This window comes from Geotrypetes seraphini, chromosome 9 (assembly GCF_902459505.1).
Source record: "Geotrypetes seraphini chromosome 9, aGeoSer1.1, whole genome shotgun sequence".
NCBI lineage: Eukaryota > Metazoa > Chordata > Amphibia > Gymnophiona > Dermophiidae > Geotrypetes > Geotrypetes seraphini.
In genome coordinates, this window is record NC_047092.1 from 100,777,742 (window position 1) to 100,800,132 (window position 22,391).

Consider the following 22,391-nt stretch of genomic DNA (forward strand, 5'->3'; position numbering starts at 1 on the left):
CAGAGAGCTAAAAATTCATTAAAAACAATTCAGCAGGGACTAAACAAATAAAATGTGCAGCAAGGCAATAAAATGAGTTTAAAAGGAAATTGATACAGATAAGAATTAAATTGATTAATGCAATTAATAGATAAACTTTTTCAATAAACACTTTAAGGCCGTATTATATCATAACAGACAGTTACAGCACCTGTGGCTATCACTGTGTGGTGGGTTGTTTTTTTTACATCGCTGTAAAGGGTAACTTTTTGAAATGTATTCTGAAGATTTAATGCAAAATGATGAAATGGTACTGAAATTTGTAAAAAACAATTCTTGTGTAGACCTTTTCAAAACCCGTTTAATACTCCCCAGGGTTGTATTTCCTACCATGAATGTCATGCTGTTTCTAATTTTAAAAATGTAAACCTTAAAATCAAAATGTCTGCAGTCTTTTATTTTCATTTTTAAAAGCATTATTTTATTGAAAATATGTTTTTATACACTCAGCCACCGGTAACTGGGTAATAATTTACATCTTTTAAGAGGAAGGAGTTCTTTGGTCTTGGCAGGTTTCATATATAGTTCAGGAACCTTCATAGCTGGGTTCTCCTTGAGGCGTAACAGTACATCTCTGTTGGCTGCATTACCCACAACCGAGGAAGGCATATTTAATTCAGCTAGGGTTTGCATGAACTCCCCCCAGCCTGGGGGCCTTCTTTGCTCTGAAAGAGCATGGGTCTGCGTAACACTGCGTACGAGGTCGAGCAGGTTAGAACCACTGATAGTTTTCCTTGGTATACAAACGTACCATTTCCCTCCCAGGATGCAACACTTTTGTTTTTTGACAGTTTGTTAAGCAGAACTTCGGCATTTTTCCTATAGCACATATTGATGCTGCTTAACACTTCTTAAACCACAGAGTCAGGAGGTATACTATTTTCTGGAGAGGGGGTTGTTGAAGCATCAACCGGTTCCTGTAGATACAGATTTAGCTTTTCTTTTTCCATATCCCTTTGTCTGTTCAACACTTCTGTAACACTTCTGAGTAACGTTTAACTTTTTCATGGTCAGACATACCAGGGCTCTGCAGTATGTTTTTCATTTCCTCATCTAACCTATGTATGGTTGAGGTTCTAATATTTTCTTCCCAATCTATGGGGTTTCTCAAGCGCTCAAGTTGTTGACTATGGACCAGGTACATTTTATCAGCATGATGCATCAGCGGTTTGTCAGAAGACCCGTTATCAACGGTAAAGCAAAACTTAACAAGGGCCCTATAAATCCGCCCGATTGTTTCACCAACTGCTTCTTTTTTTCTTAAGGGTTAATCTTTTATCACCCAGTCTTTTTATAGCGTGACGCTTCCCTTTTAAAACCTTTATCTGCTTTTGTGAAAGCGGGATGTTACCTTTTAGGGTGTTGAGAGCGATTTAAGCTATAGCAGCCACCAAATAATAATAATAAGAATTTATATACCACAGGACCGTGAAGTTCTATGCGGTTTACAATGATTAAAGATGTTACAGATTGAGTGGAATAAACAAAGTACAGAATTAGTGATTAACAGTTCTAGAGATCGTTTGTTGAGGACTAAGATTGTATAGGTTGGTTTCCTAACCTATACAATCTTATGCTATACATCAGATGCTGTATTCAGGATGGCTTTTCTGTGCTGTGGCGAGGCTTGGACTAAAAGTTTTAAAAGGGGCAGGTTTCTCTTTACACGGCTAGACATGTTACCTGAGACACGTCCCAGCATATGAAGGGGGTCTGGTTATGTATTCACAGCCTTTTACAGGCTGATCGTGGTTTTACACAATATACCGTTGTCCAGTCTGGCGGAAAAATATCCGTTCTCAATCTGTAAGCCTCAGGCGTTGTGGTATTTAAATCCACACAGAGATAACCGTACGGCTTTCTGGTGGCATCCTCAAAGGTCTCTAAAAAGAATTGTGATTTTCCAGGGTACATCTGTCTAGCTAGAATATCTATCTGTAACTTATCTCTAGGATCCTTAAAGAGAACCATGTATTTGGTGTTTAAAGTTATAGTCTAGCAAAAAACATTCTGCTCAGGTTTCTGTGATGTACATACTTAGTAAAGACATTCTCTATTTCGCCGCTTTTACAGGCAGAATCCATTAGATCATCTACAATAACCAAGTTTACTTTAAGGGTTGGAAACATTCGGTCATCATTAAAAGTATCAGGCAAAATGTCCGTAAAAGTAATAAAAGGATATTTATTTAACATTTCTTTATACAAAGGTTGCCGACAACTATAACACCAAACAATATTGTCAGGTATGACAGACAATACACGGCCAACGTGTTCTAACAGTTTTTTAACAAAGAAGCTCTTGCCTGAATTGGACGGTCCTGCTAATATACAAGAGAAAGGGTGTGACCAGCGGGCATCCACCATGCTAGTATTCGTAGGATACTGTGCTGAACCCATCCTCCTCCTTCACTCTTTTGTCAAACACAACTTGCTGTGTTTTTTTAATCACACCGGTCTCTATAGCCCACCTCTTTTTGTTTCTTATAATACCGGTTTGTTGCACCCCTATCTTTTTCTGGGGTAAACCCTCTGCATCCGGTTTGTAGTCACAAACTAGATCTTTTAAACTAGTAAAATTGATTTTCTGGCTGTTTTCTACATTTAACGTTATCCCTTTCACTTTCATACATGACACTTTCATACTTGACAGTTTATAACCGTATGTTTTAGGGTCCGCTGATACATTCTCTGTTATATGTTCATCTGCAGGTATCTCACTGGTGAGGTCCCTTAAATAAACACCCAGAGGGGGGTTTCAGTCACTCTCGCGGCTCACAAATACCACAGAATCTGTATCGTTCTTGTAGACTGTCTAGAAGTTTGTACAACTCTAAATGCGCATAGGCTGTTGTAAAACAGGCGATGAAAACATTAGTGTTACCGGGCAAAGTAGTGCGGTCTTTTGAGTGCTTCCAAGACAAGCAGGCCATTTCATCATCAATAAAGTCGCACGATGAAACCTCAAATTCAAGGGAAAAGAGGTATTTAAAGAGATCATCATCATGCTAAAGGTAGGCAGGTTTGTCCTTTGACCAAATTTCCCCCTCAGAGAATTTAAGAAAAGTTTTGCTATTTGGCGCTTAGCAGGGTTTAGCTGAATATGGTCTGCACGCAAAAGTACACCTTCTTTTCTATAGAAATCAGAGATGTACATGTTTTGTTTTTCTGTATCATTGCACCACCGGGGGTAGTCAGAAGCTTCTTGTTTTTGACAGAGGTGTATTTTGATGTATTCCGAAAAGAGACTGTCAGATTTTTGCTCAAAATGCCATATTTCATATATTTCAACAACATAACCTTTTGCAATGATAAAATCCATCTCCCTATGCACCAAGTCCCCACGAAAGCTCTCTCCTCGTCCGTATGGGCACACATTTCCTGTTGCCATGCGTTGGCGCACGTACGGCACAAAGTAAACATAAGCTTACCGCCCACCCTGACGGGTAACACTGGGAAAAAGAGCTTTCTTGGAGGATATACTTTTGCTTTTATAAAACCAAAGTAATTTGTGGGTGGACCAAATTTGTCATAAATGATTTGTGGATGGCCTGTTGGATATTCCTTTGTTTTATTGACAAAAGGGTATAGGCTGGTAGTAGTGTACTGTTTCACCTGGTTTTGTTTTGTAGTATAGAGAAACAGCATTTGTTCTATCCCAAAAAGGGCATCTTGTGGGGACCAAGGGTGCGGTAATGCAGCGCTAGCCAGGAAGTCTGCACAGCCCCTATCATTTTCTTTGACCATTCGCTTCCACTCATGCTCCCACAGACTCGTGACCTTGTAGCCCAGGCTTTCCAGGTAGGCTGTCTTTAGCTGCTTTTTGTAATAAAGAAAGCTATAGGTTGTGGCTGCTACAGGATTCTGGTCTTTATCATTATAACAGACTGACATCCATGATAAAAGCAACTATTAAATTCAAAAGCTGTTTCTACCCCATCAATAACAGTGTAACTGTCAAGAAAATAAGACCCCACCTTTCTTTCACCCCCGTTCAAAGCATGCATGATCTGTATATTTTGTGCAACCTCTTGATATAGCAACCATTGAATAGAGGGGGATGAATATCTCTTTTTGTGACTGTGATAGTTATCCAGGGGGATGAGCGCCACAGTCTCGGTTTCTAAAAACATAAATCTGAACATGGCCATACATACAGAGGCTAGGGTTATATATTGGAAAGGGTCTAAACAATTCATTAGAATTTCTGAAGTGCCCTCTCATTCTACAACCACATCTTTCTGTGTCATTTTCATGATTTCAGCTCGGTAGAGAACACATGCCTGTCGCAAAATAGCCACATCCTGTTGACAGTAATAAGCCGGCTCTTTTTGCAAATCAAACGTCTTGTGCTGGTTGTCCTTGTACCATTTTAAAAATTCCTCTTTTTCTTCAGGCATCATGTTTCCCACACCATAATGCTCCATATCCGTCATACGCCCCACATAGCAGTGGCGTACCAAGGGGGGGGCGGTCCACCCCAGGTGCAAGGCCACTTACTGGGGAATAGGCTGCCGCCGGGGAAAGGCTGCCATTGCCGTCATCAGAAAGAATCCGGCGCCGAATTCTCCCTCCCTGCTTCTCTTCCCCAAGCCGAGCAACTCTAGCCGTCCGACGTCAATTCTGACGTCGGAGAGGACGTTCTGAGCCAGCCAATCACTGCCTGGCTGGCCCAGAACGTCCTCTCCGACGTTAGAATTGACGTCGGGCAGCCAGAGTTGGTCGGCCCGAGGGGAAAAGAAGGAGGGCGAATTCGGCGCCGGCCTGTTTCCGATGGCCAGTGGCAGCCTTTCCCCGGCGGTGGTAGCAGCATGGTGGTGGTAGCGGCGGTGGCATGGGGGAGGTAAGGGAGGGAGAAAGAAAGAAAGGGAGGGGGAGCCAGGGAGCCAGAAAGAAAACAAGGGGGGGCAAGGATCCAGAAAGAAAGAAAGGGGGCAAGGTGAAAGAAAGAAAAAAATGGGGAAAGAGAGAGAAAGACAGACATAGAGAAAGAAAGGGGGCATGGAGAGAGAAAGAAAGAAGGGGACAGGATGAAACAAAGAAAAAGTTGGGGGAGGGAAAGGTCTGGAGGAGAGGAAGCATACAGGAGGCTGAAAGAAGGGAAGAAATATTGGATGCACAGTCAGAAGAATAAAGTGCAACCAGAGACTGATAAAATTACCAAACAAAGGTAGGAAAAATGATTTTATTTTCAATTTAGTGATCAAAATGTGTCCGTTTTGAGAATTTATATATGCTGTCTATATTTTGCACTATGGGCTCCTTTTACTAAACTGCAATAGCAGTTTTTAGCGCAGGGAGCGTCGAGAGCAGCATGGGGCATTCAGCGCAGCTCCCTGCGCTAAAAAACGCTATCGCAGTTTAATAAAAAGGGAGGGGTATATTTGTCTATTTTTGTATAGTTGTAACTGAGATGACATTGCATAAAGTCATTTGCCTTGACCTCTTTGAAAACCCGCGGAATATAAATGATAATTAACATTTTCTCTGTGTACAATGTGCTTTGTGTTTTTAAAATGTTATTGTTGGTAGATCATTTTGACTTGGTAACGGAGGGAGGGGAGGGAGGGGAGCTGCTGAAAGACATCTAATAATCCTTGCAGGCTTGACTGCAGGGAATTATTTTTTGTAAAATCATGTTTTGTTATGTGACTGGCATTATTTAGACTTTAATTTCTATGAATGAGTAGAATGGAAATGATATAAAATTACTTGCTTGTTTTTATGTGCATGCGCTGAAGGAAAGTGGAGAGGGAGTGGGCTAAGGACGCTGAAGGGAAATGGGGAAGAGAGAGTGGGGAGAAGACGCTGATTTATAAATTGACAATTGTACAGAATATTGGTTCTTTTTATATTTTAATATAAACAATTCAAGGCTTCTGTGGATGGAATCAGGTGGTTTGCGGGGATGGGGACCGAGCTTAGGGGGATTAGTCCAATAAAATGGTATTTTTTATTTCTCATTATTTGTTTTATTTTTATTTGTTAATTTGTAAAGTGGTGATTGTTATGTATCAGTTTTTTCAAATTTACATCTACTGTCTTTATATTTTGCACTGTATTAGACGACATGTGTTACTGTTTTTGTGGTGTTGCATTGTATCCAGGGTCTGGTTTCTTGGCGGTTCAGTTTAACTTTTGTCTACATATTTCTATTTTTAATTTGTGATTATTCCATATTGGGCGAGGGTGTATCTCTGTTCTGTGTGTATGAAAAGAACATAGTTTTCAGTTGGCATTGACTACAGGATCAATTGACTGTGCGGGATCTGGCTTGTTTAGTTTTACAATGTATGTGTTGGTGTTCTAGTGCTCACTGCAGTGTTTAAGGTACATTCTTGTGCGATATGTGGATTGTTACTAAAAATCATATTTTTCATATAGATGGGGGGTGTCAAAAAATGATGGGCCCCGGGTGCCACATACCCTAGGTACGCCACTGCCACATAGTCTTGATTTTTCTGAGTATTAAAAAAAATGCGGGAAATAACCCTTACAGCCTGGAAAATCTAAGGCCTTTGGAAGTTTGCTAAGTTTCATAGGTAGGAAATTTAGAGAGTCTATGAAATGAATAGCTAAAGGTTCAACTGTGATTTGTAAAAGCTTGCTACCTTGAACCAACAGACCTGTGTCCATCTTTTCCTTTAACAGTTGGCTAAGAACAAAATATCCGTCATAGCCTTTGGCATTATGGGCTATGAAGGTGTGGAGGGGCATAATCAATAGCTCGTATAAAAGCTCTATGCGTCGGCGGCTTAAGACGTCCAGAGAAATGTGTCGATAATGGAAAGATGTCCAAGTCAATCGATTATCGGCACAAAAGACGTCCAGCATAAACACATCCTTATGCGCTTTACCAAAGCATCCAACTTTACCTACCAAAATGACGACCATCCAAACAAGACGTACATCTATTTTCGCCACGATCCGCTGGATGACTTGCTAGTCGTATAGTGCTCCTTATCTATTAGTTGTCCTGGCACATGTCCTACTGATGTCACACTGTCCCCAATAACATCCTGCATGCCCATATATATATACCACCACGTGGAAGTGCGACCCTTGTGGGTGTAGTAGGCGTTGAGTGAGGAGTTAGGAGAGTGGTAGGAGTTTGGTGGAGGATAGGTTAGTTTATATTGATTACTGAGTGGGATTGAGTGATTGGAGAGTATTTCTGTGAATGTGTGTGTGAGAGCAAGTGAGAGAGAGTGCAAGGGTGACAGACAAGAGAGACAGTGTGAGTGATTGTGGGAGTGAGAGATCGTGTAGTGAGGAAGGGCGTGCTAGGAAGAGTGTGTGGCTACCAGGGTGAGTGTGGGAGAGGGTGTGTGAGAGCTTGTGTGAGTGCGTGCGGGTGTGATGGTGGAGCGAAGGAAGCCAAACTACTTCCTATGGGAGACCGAGTCCCTGGTGGAGCTCTGCCTCAAGTATGAGGTACGGGTGTTTGGCCACAATGGCAGAAGACCACCCCGCAATGTCACCATGAGGGCCTGGTCCAGAATACGTGACACCCTGCATAGGTGAGAACCCTCAGTACCTATTACTATGTAGCCAGTGTGTCCTAGTCTCTAAACCTGTCACCTATTGCTCCCACCCCAAGAAACTGCTTGCTTATTCTGTGTTCCATAAAAATATAGAGAGATATATATAAAGGAGATATAGAGAGATATATATAAAGGAAACTTAGATAGATAGATAAAGAAGGATAACAATATCTTGGCAGGCAGATGTTTCATTTCTGGATATGTCCCTACCTCATCAGAATATACATGACAGATGTGATGTGCTCAGTGCCCTCAAACCCTGCATATGTGTGAAAAGGGGGATGCAAAGGACTGTCACCTGACCCTATTCTCCACCATCTCTTTCTTGCAGGTGATATGGTGTGTACCGGGACTTCGAGTCCCTGAGGCGCAGGTGGTGCAGGGTCCACCGGGAGAATCCAGCCCTCATCCGGCGCATCAGACATCGCCTCAGAGCTGGATGTAAGTGGCAGCCCCCCCCCCCCCCAACATAGTGAGTAGCACAGGTATGGCAGCTGCCATGTAAGACATACCAGAAACCCTGAAACGTGTAGGTGACTATCAGATGCTAAAAAGCTATAATGGAGGAACGGGAGGTAATTGTCACATCAATGAATATCTCTGCAGTTGATATCGGCGCTGGCAGCATACTGAGTGCTCATTCTCTGAACCCCTGCTTTGCAATGAATTGCATTGTCAAGGAGCATAACTGAACAAGGGATATACGCCTCAGAAGCTGCCAGCCACGTGTTGGTCTGGAGGTCACCTTCATAGCTCCAGACCAATGACAGGCCTGCTGTTGTGGAGGCATATATCCCTTGTTCAGTTATGCCTCCTTGACAATGCAATTCATTGCAGAGCAGGGGTTCAGAGAGACATTATCCGATTCTAAGCATAATGTGTGAATCATAGTTGCACCTGTCACCCTCTATCCTATGTCATATCATGTCTGCTACCTCTCAAAGCTCACCTTCTTGTGAATGTGCTTTTCCTTGGCAGCTGTTCTGGTATGCAACCTATTGACACCCAAAATGTGGGTGATGAGATACTGGTCAGTCCACTGTGTCAACAAATACATCAAGGCCATTCAGTGTCACCTGCATATGCCGGCCACCTTTTGTTTAGATGTATACCGGTGTAACTGTACACAGAAAGTAGTTCACACACTGGCCTGACCTGTCTCCCACTTAGTCTCATTGGGTTGGGTGGGGGGGTTGATAGGTAATTGTGTATGTAGTATGCAACCAATGCACGCTATGGTAACCCTGACCTCATATTTTTACTGCACAGGTTGCGCACAGCATGCTGCTGAGGGCATAGCCCAGGAGGTGGTGCAGGACATGTGCCTACAGGCAGCCAGGGAGACAGTGACAGAGGCGGAGGCAGAACAGGAAGTGAAAGGCTACTCTGCCTCCGAGGAAAGTCTGCCACCTGAAGATGTATATATAGAGACTCAAATAATCAGGACTACTCAAATCAAGTCACTTCACAACCAATCAAGATGACCTTTATTCTATGCAATCACTGTGGTGCTTTAATTCCATGACATTCTATTTGGAGGCTTAAGGCTTGCCCCATCTGACTTCAACTTGCTAGTATTAAGGAGGAGCTCTGCAAACTTAAACAGGAATTGAATACAATTAAAGCAGCTTCCATCACTCCACAAAATCATACCAACTTACCACCTCTACCTCAAAGAATAAAACAGCCTAGGAATAAATGGGTCACAGTAGGCTCAGGAAGACTGCGACATGTAACACAGAAACATCCACCTTCACAAATATTACCTCTACAGAATTCCTTCGCTCCACTAGTGCACTGCGATACTCAAGAAAATAGAAGGGAGGTGGGACTGGAACCAATGAAGGTAACCCAAGAGAACAAGCGCACCCTAAGCACAAATAAAAAAGCCAAAAACAGAAAACTATTAGTGTTGGGGGATTCTATCATCAGAGGCATTAACCTTGGAACACAAGGTGAGGAGACCAAAATAGTGAAATGTCTTCCAGAATCTTCAGCTACCAGGAGTTCCAGGCAAATGCAGATTATAATTAAGGAAGAAACTAAGGATTTTAACACTGATGTTGTTATCCATCTGGGAACAAATAACCTGGCCAGCAACTCCACACTTGCAGCACATAAAGCTTTTCGGGAGCTTGGTGAGGGCGTAAAACCTTTTGTAAAGACTTTAGCTTTTTCTGAAATACTGCCTGCATAAGGCTTCAGGTACATAGGCGGATGGGGAAATGCATGGAAGGACAAGAAGCTATATTGCACTGATGGGCTACATATTACTACAGCAGGAAAAAGAAACCATGCAGAGAAATTTAGACAATATTTTTCTAGGCATTTAAACTATAAGGTGGGCAAAAGAAAAGATGTGATAGTAGTAAAGACTGCAACATAAACAACATCAGCAACTCATTTCTTAGTATTGCAACGGAAAGTGAAACGAAACAAAAATCCATACGAAAAAGGAGATTATCGCTGAATAATAGCTGGAAAGCGATGACCACAAATGCTCGCAGTCTACGCAACAAAGTTCATGATCTGCAAGCCCTGATGTTAGAGGCAGATCTAGATATTGTCGCTATCAAAGAGACATGGTTCAGTGAATCACATGGATGGGATGCAAACATACCGGGATATAATCTTTTTAGGAAGGACAGAGATGGTCAAAAAGGTGGAGGAGTAGCTCTCTATGTAAAGATCAATATCCAAGCGACCGAAATGCAAGGGACCTGGGGAGAGGAAGAAGCAATATGGGTCACTCTAAAAAAAGAAGATGGAACTTCTATCTATGTGGGAACCTCCGACTCAATCGCAGCAAATTGATAAGGATCTGATTGTGAATATCCAAAAGTTTGGAAGGAAAGAGAAGGTTCTGCTGTTGGGAGATTTCAACCTGCCGAATGCGGACTGGAATGTTCCATCTGCGGAATCGGAAAGAAGTAGGGAGATTGTGGATGCCTTTCAAGAGGCTCTGCTCAGACAAATGGTGACGGAATCCACAAGGGAAAAAGCGATATTGGATCTGGTCCTCACAAATGAAGAGAGTATCTCTAATGTTCGAGTGGGTGCTTACCTGGGAAGAAGCGATCATCAAACGGTTTGATTTGATATAACGGCTAAAGTGGAGAGCGGCCGCATGATACTTAAAGTCCTAGATTTCAAACGTACGGACTTTAATGCAATGGGAGAGTACCTGAAGAAATGAGGTTAGGATGAGAGGACATAAGAGAAGTGGAAAGACAGTGGTCTAAGCTGAAAGGTGTGATAAAAATGGCTATGTGAAGAAAATCAATACAAACAAGAGAAAAAGGAAGCCTAATGGCTGAGAAAATAAAGGCGAAAGAGTTGGCATTCGTGAAATATAAAAAAATCCAAGAAGAGTAGAGCAGAAAGGACTACAGGGTGAAACTGAAAGAAGCCAAGAGAGAGAGATACGTCTGGCGAAAGCACAGGCGTAAGAACAAATGGCTAAAAATGTAAAAAAGGGAGACAAAAATTTTTTCAGATATATTAGTGAATGGAGGAAGATGAAAAATGGAATTCCTAGGCTAAAAGATGCTGGGAACCAATATGTGGAGAGTGATGAGGAGAAAACAAATGTGCTAAACAAATACTTCTGTTCTGTGTTCACAGAAGAAAATCCTGGAGAAGGACCAAGATTGTCTGGCAAAGTTACATGAGAAAATGGAGTAGATTCTGCGCCGTTCATGGAGGAGGATGTTTATGAGCAACTTGAAAAACTAAAAGTGGACAAAGCAATGGGACCAGACGGGATCCATCCCAGGATACTAATGGAGCTCAGAGAGATTCTGGCGAGTCCTATTAAAGACTTGTTCAATAAATCTCTGGAGACGGGAGTGATTCCTGGGGATTGGAGGAGAGCGGATGTGGTCCCTATTCATAAAAGTGGTCACAGGGATGAAGCAGGAAACTACAGGCCGGTGAGCCTCACTTCAGTTGTTGGAAAAATAATGGAAGTGTTGCTGAAAGAAAGGAGAGTGTACTTCCTTGAATCTAATGGGTTACAGGATCCGAGGCAACATGGCTTTACAAAAGGTAAATCGTGCCAAACGAACCTGATTGAATTTTTTGATTGGGTGACCAGAGAGCTGGATCGAGGACATATGCTAGATGTAATTTACTTGGATTTCAGCAAAGCCTTTGATACAGTTCCTCATAGGAGGCTGTTGAACAAACTTGAAGGGCTGAAGTTAGGACCCAAAGTGGTGAACTGGGTCAGAAACTGGCTGTCAGACAGACGCCAGAGGGTGGTGGTTAATGAAAGTCGCTCGAAGGAAGGAAAGGTGAGTAGTGGAGTCCCTCAGGGATCGGTGCTGGGGCCAATCCTGTTCAATATGAATGTGAGTGACATTGCTGAAGGGTTAGAAGGAAAAGTGTGCCTTTTTGCAGATGATACCAAGATTTGTAACAGAGTAGACACCGAAGAGGGAGTGGAGAATATGAAAAAGGATCTGCAAAAGTTAGAGGAATGGTCTAATGCCTGGCAACTAAAATTCAATGCAAAGAAATGCAGAGTAATACATTTGGGGATTAATAATAGGAAGGAACCGTATATGCTGGGAGGAGAGAAGCTGATATGCACGGACGGGGAGAGGGACCTTGGGGTGATAGTGTCCGAAGATCTAAAGGTGAAAAAACAGTGTGACAAGGCAGTGGCTGCTGCCAGAAGGATGCTGGGCTGTATAAAGAGAGGCGTAGAAGGAAGAAGGTGTTGATGCACCTGTACAGGTCATTGGTGAGGCCCCACTTGGAGTATTGTGTTCAATTTTGGAGACCGTATCTGGTGAAGGACGTAAGAAGACTTGAGGCGGTCCAGAGGAGGGTGACAAAAATGATAGGAGGCTTGCGCCAGAAGACGTATGAGGAGAGACTGGAAGCCCTGAATATGTATACCCTAGAGGAAAGGAGAGATAGGGGAGATATGATTCAGACGTTCAAATACTTGAAGGGTATTAACGTAGAACAAAATATTTTCCAGAGAAAGGAAAATGGTAAAACCAGAGGACATAATTTGAGGTTGAGGGGTGGTAGATTCAGGGGCAATGTTAGGAAATTCTACTTTACGGAGAGGGTAGTGGATGCCTGGAATGCGCTCCCGAGAGAGGTGGTGGAGAGTAAAACTGTGACTGAGTTCAAAGAAGCGTGGGATGAACACAGAAGATTTAGAATTAGAAAATAATATTAAATATTGAACTAAGGCCAGTACTGGGCAGACTTGCATGGTCTGTGTCTGTATATGGCCGTTTGGTGGAGGATGGGCTGGGGAGGGCTTCAATGGCTGGAAAAGTGTAGATGGGCTGGAGTAAGTCTTAACAGAGATTTCGGCAGTTGGAACCCAAGCACAGTACCGGGTAAAGCTTTGGATTCTTGCTCAGAAATAGCTAAGAAGAAAAAATTAAAAAATTTAAATTGAATCATTACATTACATTAGTGATTTCTATTCCGCCTGTGCCTTGCGGTTCTAGGCGGATTACAATTAGAAGAGATCTGGACATTACCGAGAGAATTACATAACAACAGAACAAGTAGTTTACATATTGTGGTAGAGAATTACAAATTAGAGGATATCTGGAGTTTTTTCGATAGAATTACTTAGCAAGATTCAGTAATTACAGGATACAGTGGAGAATAACAATATATTCGGGTAACAGAAGAAAGTTACCTTACTTTGAAGGGATAAAATTGTTGGATATCGATGGGTGATGCTTATTTGGGAATCTAATATTTTTGGTAGGTGAGGTTTGAGGAGTTGACTGATGTGTTATTCACGGGGGAGAGATCGTGTGCGATTAGGGAGGGGATTAGTAAGTAAGGACGTATTTTTTGAATAGGAAAGTTTTGATTTCTTTTCGAAATGCTTTGATGTCTGTTGTATTGATCATCAGATTGGTGATGGTGGGGTCAATTATCGCTGCTTGTGTCGCTAGAAGGCTGTCGTAAAGTTTCTTACGTCGGGTATCTTTATGAGGGGGGAAGGTGAATAGGTTCTGAGTTCTCCTTGATCTGGGTACTCGGTAGCGGTAAAGGCGGTTGTTTAGGTAACTGGGGGCGGTACCGTGGGTTACTTTAAATAGTAGGCAATAGAGTTTGAATTGGGTTCTTGCTTTTATCGAGAGCCAGTGAGAGTCTACATAGGCGGGGGTGATGTGGTCAAATTTTCTAAGAGAGTAGATGAGGCTGATGGCTGTGTTCTGAACGGTCTGTAGTTGTTTTATCATGTTGTTTGGGCATAGTAGGTAGAGGCTATTGCAGTAATCTAAGGAACTAAGTGTGAGGGATTGTACAATGATCTTGTAGTGTTCTTTGGTAAAGAATTTTCTTATTTTTCTTAGGTTTCGCATGGTGAAGAATGCTTTTTGTATGATTTTGTTTACTTGTGTTTGCATTGTGCAGCATCTGTCTAATTGAATTCCCAGAATTTTGAGAGTGCTCTGTATTGGATATTTGATTGCGTTTACTTCCAGTTCTGTTAGGGATGGTTTTTGTTCCTTCTCTAGTAGTAGGAATTTGGTTTTCTCCGCATTCAGCATCAGCTTATGGTTCATCATCCATTTTTCTACGGTTTCCAGTGTTGTTATCAGGCGTCCATTGGAGATGGGGTTTTGGATGTCGAAGGGGAGGAGGATGGTTATGTCATCCGCGTAGCTGAAAGATGTTATATTTAGGGCGTCTAGGGCTGTGCCTAAGGAAGCTATGAAGAGGTTGAATAGTATGGGCGATAGAGGGGATCCTTGTGGTACACCGCAGGGGTTTGTCCAAGGATCGGATAAAAGATCTTTTGACTTGACTCTGTATGATCTTGTTTTAAGGAATCCTTGGAACCAGTTGTGAACTTTGCCTGATATTCATTACATTACATTACATTACATTAGGGATTTCTATTCCGCCTGTGCCTTGCGGTTCTAGGCGGATTACATTATGGAAGATATCTGGGCAGTTCCAGTAGAATTACATTTCAGGATAGGAGTATATTACTGTAACAGTAAAGAGTTATGATACTTCAAGTTCACAGAAGATAATACTTATCACAGAAGTTATTACATATAACGGAAGATAATGCATTTTGCAGAGGTAATACTTGGCAACTCGATCGTTTAAATCAGGTGTAATGTAGAAGAGTTACAGTACATTTTAGGTCACAGACAAAGAGATAGTATAAATGGGTGTTTCCGAAGTCGTTTATTGGGAACTCATTGGGTGGTGGTTAGAGTGTTGGGAGATATTTTTTGAACAGTAGTGTTTTTATTTCTTTGCGGAACTCTTTTATGTCTGTTGATTTGGTCAGTAATTTTGAGATGTCAGAGTCTATTTTAGCTGCCTGTGTCCCCAGGAGGTTGTCGTAGAGTTTCTTTCGACAAGTACCGTTGAGTGGTGGATAGGTGAAAAGGTTCTGTGTTCTCCTTCTTCTTGGTGGGTGGTAGTAATGAAAACGGTTGTTTAGGTAACTGGGTGCCGTGCCATGGGTTACTTTGAAAATGAGACAGTAGAGTTTGAATTGTGTTCTTGCTTTTATTGGCAGCCAGTGAGATTCTAGGTATACATTGGTGATGTGGTCGTATTTGCTGAGTGAGTATATGAGTCTGAGGGCTGTGTTCTGGATGGTCTGTAGTTTTTTTATTGTGTTGGTCGTGCAAGGTAAGTAGAGGCTGTTGCAATAGTCGACAATACTTAGCACAAGGGATTGGACAATGATCCTGAATTGGTCTTTGTTAAAGAATTTCCTGATTTTTCTTAAATTTCGCATTGTGAAGAATGCTTTTTGGGTGACCTTTAGGATTTGTGTTTGCATTGTGCAGCATCTGTCTAAATGTATTCCTAGGATTTTGAGGGAGTTCTGTATAGGGTACTTGATTGAGTTTACTTCCAGTTCTGTTAGGGATGGTTTTTTGTCCTTCTCTAGTAATAAGAATTTGGTTTTGTCAGTGTTCAGCTTCAACTTGTGATCTGTCATCCATTTATCCACTGTTTCTAATGTAGTTTTCAGGCGTTCTGTGGAAATTGGGTTGCGTATGTCGAATGGAAGGAGGATGGTTATGTCGTCCGCGTAGCTGAAAGAAGTAATATTTTGGGTGTCTGTAGGGATATTTCCGTATTCACACCTGAAGGTTAGGCCTCCATGATGTCATCAAGCCTGAACCATTGTTTCAAGAATATCTCTCTGCAAGCAACTTTCCAGCATGAATTTTGCAAGAAGTAAGAAGAATGATGCATTATGGGGATGTACCCGAATGTTGCTATTCAAGGGCATTCATCTGTGCTTTAATAATGGGACAGTGTGAATCTTGAAGAAATTATTCTGTTCTTATCTGTCTAACGGCCCTGGGTCTTCCAGCATATATGATACTTTATACAGAAAGGCTATTCATCAAGTTCTGTTTCTGGATTGGTCCGAGGAAGTCATCTGATGAGATTCAAGAAAAGAAAGGTGCTAATTAATTAATAATTAGTTAGTCTGTGATAAGGTCCGGGGAAGCTCAGATCTGCTCACAGATGTTCTAATTGTAAACTTTTTCTTTCAATAATTAGACCTGTAAGTTACCTCGTGTGATTCTCTGCTTAAGAGATAGAAATTCGGACATTTAAAAACTGTTCTGAACTTAGCACAGATAAACGGAACTTATTGCTGATGATTTATAGCCTCATCAAGGATTTTCAACACGTGTAACTTTTACAACGGTATTCCTGACGTCTTCCAGCTGACACGAAGTTTTCTCTTCCACCTAATTGTGCCGGAGAGGCTAATTAAGGGTGAGCATACAGAAATTACTTTTATTAGCTTGGGAATTAGATAGGAATCAATTGATAAAGGTAAAGGGTTGAAAAGTTACCTGGGTGATAATATAATCATTTGCTAATCAGGGATTATTATTATTAAGGAATAGTGTGTGTGTTTAACAAGAAGTTTTACTTAATTGTCTAACCATTAGATTGTGATAATCATGTACTGAGTTTCATTTGTGTAATTAGATATTTTGAACAATATTTAGATTCTACAGCTGGCTTGTGAATTATATTTTTCTATTTTCATAATAAAGACATTTCTCATTAGCCTGGGTTTTGTGTCGTATAATTAGACCATGATATTTGGACTTGAATAAGAGGTTATGGTTTTCTCTAGACCACTTAACAGAGACGTAACGTGTTTATAATACTGCTAAGTGAACCATAAATCCTTCTACATGTCTAGGGTGGTGCCTAGGGAGGATATGAATAGGTTGAAAAGTGTGGGAGAGAGGGGAGAGCCCTGTGGTACTCCACATGGGTTGGACCATGGTTCAGATAGAATTTCTTTAGATTTGACTCTGTATGTTCTAGTTTTAAGGAAGCCTTGGAACCAGTTATGAACTTTACCTGAAATTCCTATTTCGTCTAGTTTTTGGAGAAGTATGGAGTGGTCCACTAGATCGAATGCAGCTGAGAGGTCAAATTGGATAATTAGCAGTCTGTTTCCTTGGCTGAGGTGACTTCGAGCTATGTCTAGTAGAAATACCAGGAGAGTTTCTGTACTGTAGTTGGTTCTGAATCCGGATTGGGATGGATGTAAGATATTGTGGGCTTCAAGGTAAGTGGTCATTTGTTGTGCAACTAGTCCTTCTATTATTTTGACGTATGTTGGGATAGAAGCGATTGGTCTGTAATTTGATGGGTTGTTTGTTAGACCTTTGGGATCCTTCAGTATAGGCGTGATTATAATTTCTCCGAGCTCTGGTGGGAACTGGCCTTCACTGAGTGTGGTTTGCAGCCATAATGTGTAGCTAGCTTTGAAGTTGGTGGAAGCTGTTGCTAGTAGGTATGATGGGCAGTTATTCAGATCACATGATGATTTGCAATATTTTTTGTATAGCCTGTCCAGTTCAGTCCACTGGGTTGTAGGGAAGTCGGTCCAGAACCTGTCAGCTGATATTGCTTCATCTGATGTGGGTTTTATTAGAATCTTGTCTGTGTTGTTTTGTGCGTTGTTGAATGTTGTTCTAATTGAGATGATTTTATTTTTGAAGTGGTCTGCTAACTGAGAGGCTGTAGGTGTTAGGTTTTCCTGGGTGGCTAGATATGGTTTAGTGTCGGTAAGGTTTCTTACTAGGTTGAACAGTTTTTTTGTGTCTGGTTTGTCGGTGCCTATGAGGCATCTAGTATCTGGAGTAGTATGGTATGGTTCACCAAGTCGAATGCGGCTGAAAGATCGAGTTGGATGATTAGTAACTTGTTTCCTTTGCTGAGGTGTTGTCGGGCTATATCTAGTAAAGATACCAGTAGTGTTTCTGTACTGTGATTAGCTCTGAATCCAGATTGATTTGGATGCAGAATGTGGTGGTCTTCTAGGTAATTGGCGAGATATTGAGCTACTAGACCCTCTATGAGTTTGACGTATAGAGGGATAGAAGCGGTTGGTCTGTAATTTGTTGGGTTGTCTATTGGACCTTTAGGGTCTTTTAGTATGGGAGTGATTATGATTTCGCCAAGTTCCGGAGGGAACTGACCTTCCCTGAGGGTGGTTTGCAACCATAGCGTGAGACATGCTTTGAATTTAGTGGACGCTGTAGCTAGTAGATAGGGAGGGCAGTTGTTCAAATCACAAGAAGATTTGCTGTATTTTTTTGTACAGTCGGTCAAGGTCTGACCATTGTGTCGTTGGGAAGTTGGACCAGATACTATCTGCTGAGATGGCTTCGTCTATTGTGGGTTTTATTAGTACCTCTTCTATGATGTTTAGAGCGTTGTTGAATGTGGTTCTGATTGTGATGATTTTATGTTTGAAGTGGTCCGCTAGTTGAGAAGCTGTTGGAGTCTGTGTTCCTTGGGTGGCGAGGAAGGGTTTGGTATCAGTGAGGTTTTTTACAATGCTGAAAAGTTTTTTGGTGTCTGGTTTTTCGGTGCCTATGAGTTTGGAGTAGTAGCCTTTTCGTTTTTCCTTCAGTTTGATTTTGTATTGTTTGATTTGGGATCTCCATTCTATTTTATTATGGTCTTGTTTCTGTTTTTTCCAAGTCCTTTCTAATTGTCTGCATTGCCTTTTTAGGTGTAGGAGTTCGGCGTCAAACCATTTGTCTGATGGTCTGCATATTTTGTTTTTTGTTTTTAGTGGTGCTAGTTTGTTCAAAGTGGATTCACTTGTGTGACGCCAGGTGTTTATGAATTCTTTGGGGTTGTTTAAATCTATTGCTGGGTCTACTGTGTCCCAGAATGTGGTAGGTTCGATTTTCTGTCTGGATTTGAAGCTTGTTATGCTTGAAGTCTAAAAAATTTGATCATGTAACACCACTTCTCAAAAATGCTCATTGGCTACCAGTCATTCACAGAATTACTTATAAACTATGTATAATTATTTTTAAAACCCTATATAACAAGACCCCTGCATTTTTATTTAGGTTTCTAATTCCATATACTGCAAAGAATTTTACGATCTAGTGAACAAAATTTATTATCTATTCCCTCACTAAAAATTATTAATACGAGACGACAATTTATCTTTTCTTGTACTGCACCGCAGACTTGGAACGCCCTCCCTATTTTTTTACGGGAGGAGAAGGAGTTTGGGAAATTTAAAAATTAGTTAAAAACCTTCTTTTTCAAAGATGCCTTCGCAACCTAATTTTACTATTTTATTGTCTTATTTAACTTTGCTATACTTTTGTTAATTATTACCCCTTTGTATTTTCCCTTAATGTCTTTTCTTTACTTGAAGAATTGTATTTCTTCCCTCCTTACCCATTGTTTAGTAATGTTAAATTTAATGTAAATTAGCCCTATTTAAGTATTTGTACGTTTTGTTTTGTCCCCTAAACAAATGTGAATATTAAAGTGTACATCGCTTAGAAATCCTGATTAATCTATTAATCAAGTCACCTAATAAACTTGAAACTTGAAACTTGGAGAAGGTTTGATGTTATTGTGCTCCCAGTTAATAGTGAAGGTGTACTTGTAGTGGTCGGACCATAAGGTGGGATACCATGAGCCGTTGGTGATGTGGATGTTTTGTGTGTTGAGGTTGGGAGATGTGTAAGCAGCAATGTCAAGTTGATGGCCCTTTTCATGCGTGGGTTCGGGATTGAGTATCTGATATGAAAGGGTGTCGAGGAATGAGAGAATATCCGTTACTTGTTTGGAGGTATAGTCTTCTAAGTGGAGATTAATGTCTCCTAAGATCAGGTTATGTGTGGAAGAGAGGGAATTCTGGAAGATAAATTCTTCGAGATCTTGTTTAGCGGTGTTCCATTTTCCTGGTATGACATAGCAGAGAAGGCAGTTCAGAGTTCCTGTGAGAGAGTTGTCCGAAAGTTGGCAGGCTAGAAGGTCTAGGTGAGGGGTGGAGTGCTTGGTTAGGACTTTAATATTGAGGTTGTTTTTTACAATGATTGCTAGACCTCCACCTCTTCTGTGTTTTCTGCATACTAGCTCTAGTTTGTATCCATTTGGGCAAAATTCAGTAATGCGAGGGTCTGAGTCAGAAGTGAGCCAGGTTTCGGCTAGGAAGAGGCAGCCTAAATTATTTTTGATCAGCCAGTCTTTGATTAGTTCTGTCTTTGGGCTGATAGATCGTATATTCATGTATGCGCATGCTATTGATGTGAATTTTGTGGGAGAGTGAGCTGTGAGTGTATTGATAATGTTCTAGATGGTGTTTGAAGTTTATGTGTGCTTGTCTTGGGTTTTGTTAGTGGTCTTTTCCCCCAGATTGTGGGAATGTTTTCGTTGTTGGATGATGGACAAGGTATCAGGGTTCTGGGGGTTTGGAGTTTCCTATTGGGATGAACCAGTCTGGGTGTTGTTGTGAGGATAGGTATGGAATGAGTGTGGTATCCTGCTGTTTTCCATTTATCTATGAATAGGGAGAGCAGTAGTAGGACTAGTATGAGTTTAAGTGTGAGTGAATCAGGTTGGGCAGACTGGATGGACCATTCGGGTCTTTATCTGCCATCATCTACTATGGAGGTCTCTGATGGGGAGGACCAGGCCCAGGTGGTAGAGGCAGAGGTGGAGGCACAGGTGGTGGCAGAGGAGGACCAGCAGGGAGGAGCAGGGAGAGGAGGAGCAGGGAGCATGGGAGGTCCCTGATGTGTATGCCAACATGTCCCCTCTTGAAGGGGATGAGGAGGTTGCGATGGAGGCAGCAGCCCTGGCCCCATGCCATGATGTGCAGCCAATGGCCCCAATAGTTGCTCCCCCAATAGCTGCTCAACGTTGTGGGACAAATGCGCAGCGAACTGCAGGAGGGGAGGCGCGAAACGATGCAGACCCTGCAGGAGATTGTCAGCCTTCTGTGGCAGCTGGTTGCCATCTTTAAGGAGCCCATTTAGGGGATGAAGGGGCAAACCTGAGGGGCAAGCTGGCAATGGGCCATTGAGGCCCCAATCATGTTACCAACAGTGTCCCTGACAGCTCACAAGTAGCTGGAAGAAATCCAATGACTGAAAGGACATCACACGGCCTCTCCTTCACATATTCAGGAGACTTTACCTACTGTATCTCATTGGGACATACTTGGATGTTAACCTACTTGATGTTACTGGCTGTCGTGTACAATGCTGTCACCATGTGCTCAGCCAATGATTGCAAGTGTTGAGATGTGATGTACAGATGCAAACTGTACAGTGATGGTTAAGGTGTGCAATAGTTGCACTAAAGGTGTGTTCCAATCCCATGACTAGGGTAGGAAGACATGACTAGGGTAGGTGGGACAGTGTTAAATGCAATATCAGTGGAAAACAGGTGTGCAGTGAAATGAAAAGACCCTACCATCAGATGGGATGTGGTGAGGAGGCCATAAAGATTGACACTGCAAAGTTGGGAATGATGGGCTGCATTCCTGAGGTCACAAATAGCTTCTATAACCTATGGGCCAATGGATGATGATGTAACCAGGCCATTGAGATTAGAAGCCACAACCTCTGGAGACAGAGGCTGCTGCAGCAGGACAACCCTCACAGATATTTGCTGACCCTTACAAATGAAAAGGTATGTAAGGCTCAGAACTGCTCGCTTACTTTGCACAGGTTGGAGCAGTGTTAATAAAAATAATAATAATAATAATAACTTTATTTTTCTATACCGCCATAATCTTACGACTTCTAGGCGGTTCACAATAAAGAGAGCTGTACAATCAGTGAATTACAATCTTAAAGATCAATGAATTACAATCTTAACAATCAGCGAACTACAATGTAGTATTAACATGTTACAGTGAAGGGGCTAGATGGCCAGCGAATTACAGAATACAAATGGAGAGGAAGATACTGAACAGACAGAGAGTACAGAATACAATTGGAGAGGGAGCGTAGAATCAGCATGAAAAGTAATAGTTTTTGAAGGAGGGAGTATTTTAACTAGGAAATAAATCTATTGAACAGAGCAGTCTTAATTACTTTCCGAAAGTCGCCTAGCCAGGTTTGCTGTCTGCTAGCTTGAAACTTAAATGTTCTTTCTAGAACATTTAACAATCTGTGATCTTCGGGTAAGCAAAAATATTGTGATTTCTGGTTGTCCTTGTGGGAGTGTATAGTTCGAAATGAGGTGAGAGGTAGTTGGGGGCCATTCCCCACACCAGTTTATAACAAAAACAAAGAGAATTTGAATAAAATTTGTGCCTCAATTGGCAACCATTGTAGAAGTTTGTAGTAGGGACTAATGTGATCACTTTTCTTTAGTCCGAATATTAAGCGGACAGCCGTGTTTTGCACTATTCTTAATTTTCTTATGGTTTTTTTAGGTATGCCCACGTAAATGATATTGCAGTAGTCTAGGGTGTTAGGCATGTTGGGGCAATTGGACAGGCGTGTGCCATGTTGTTAGCATAAGTATG

At 41.6% G+C, this 22,391-nt stretch overlaps 1 protein-coding gene across 2 annotated transcripts in view; it reads left to right on the top strand.

Moving 5' to 3' along the window:
• Positions 1–22,391, top strand: part of AMOTL2 (angiomotin like 2) — a 370,109-nt gene that overhangs the window by 284,583 nt on the left and 63,135 nt on the right. Inside the window, exons 10-11 of one of the 2 annotated variants that reach the window (XR_004540616.1) lie at positions 7,914–8,023; positions 8,852–9,085. The exons of the other annotated variant lie outside the window; for it this stretch is intronic. The gene's annotated coding sequence lies outside the window, so the exon portion shown is untranslated. Of the gene's footprint in view, positions 1–7,913; positions 8,024–8,851; positions 9,086–22,391 lie in introns of those variants that run through there. 2 annotated transcript variants of the gene reach the window in all.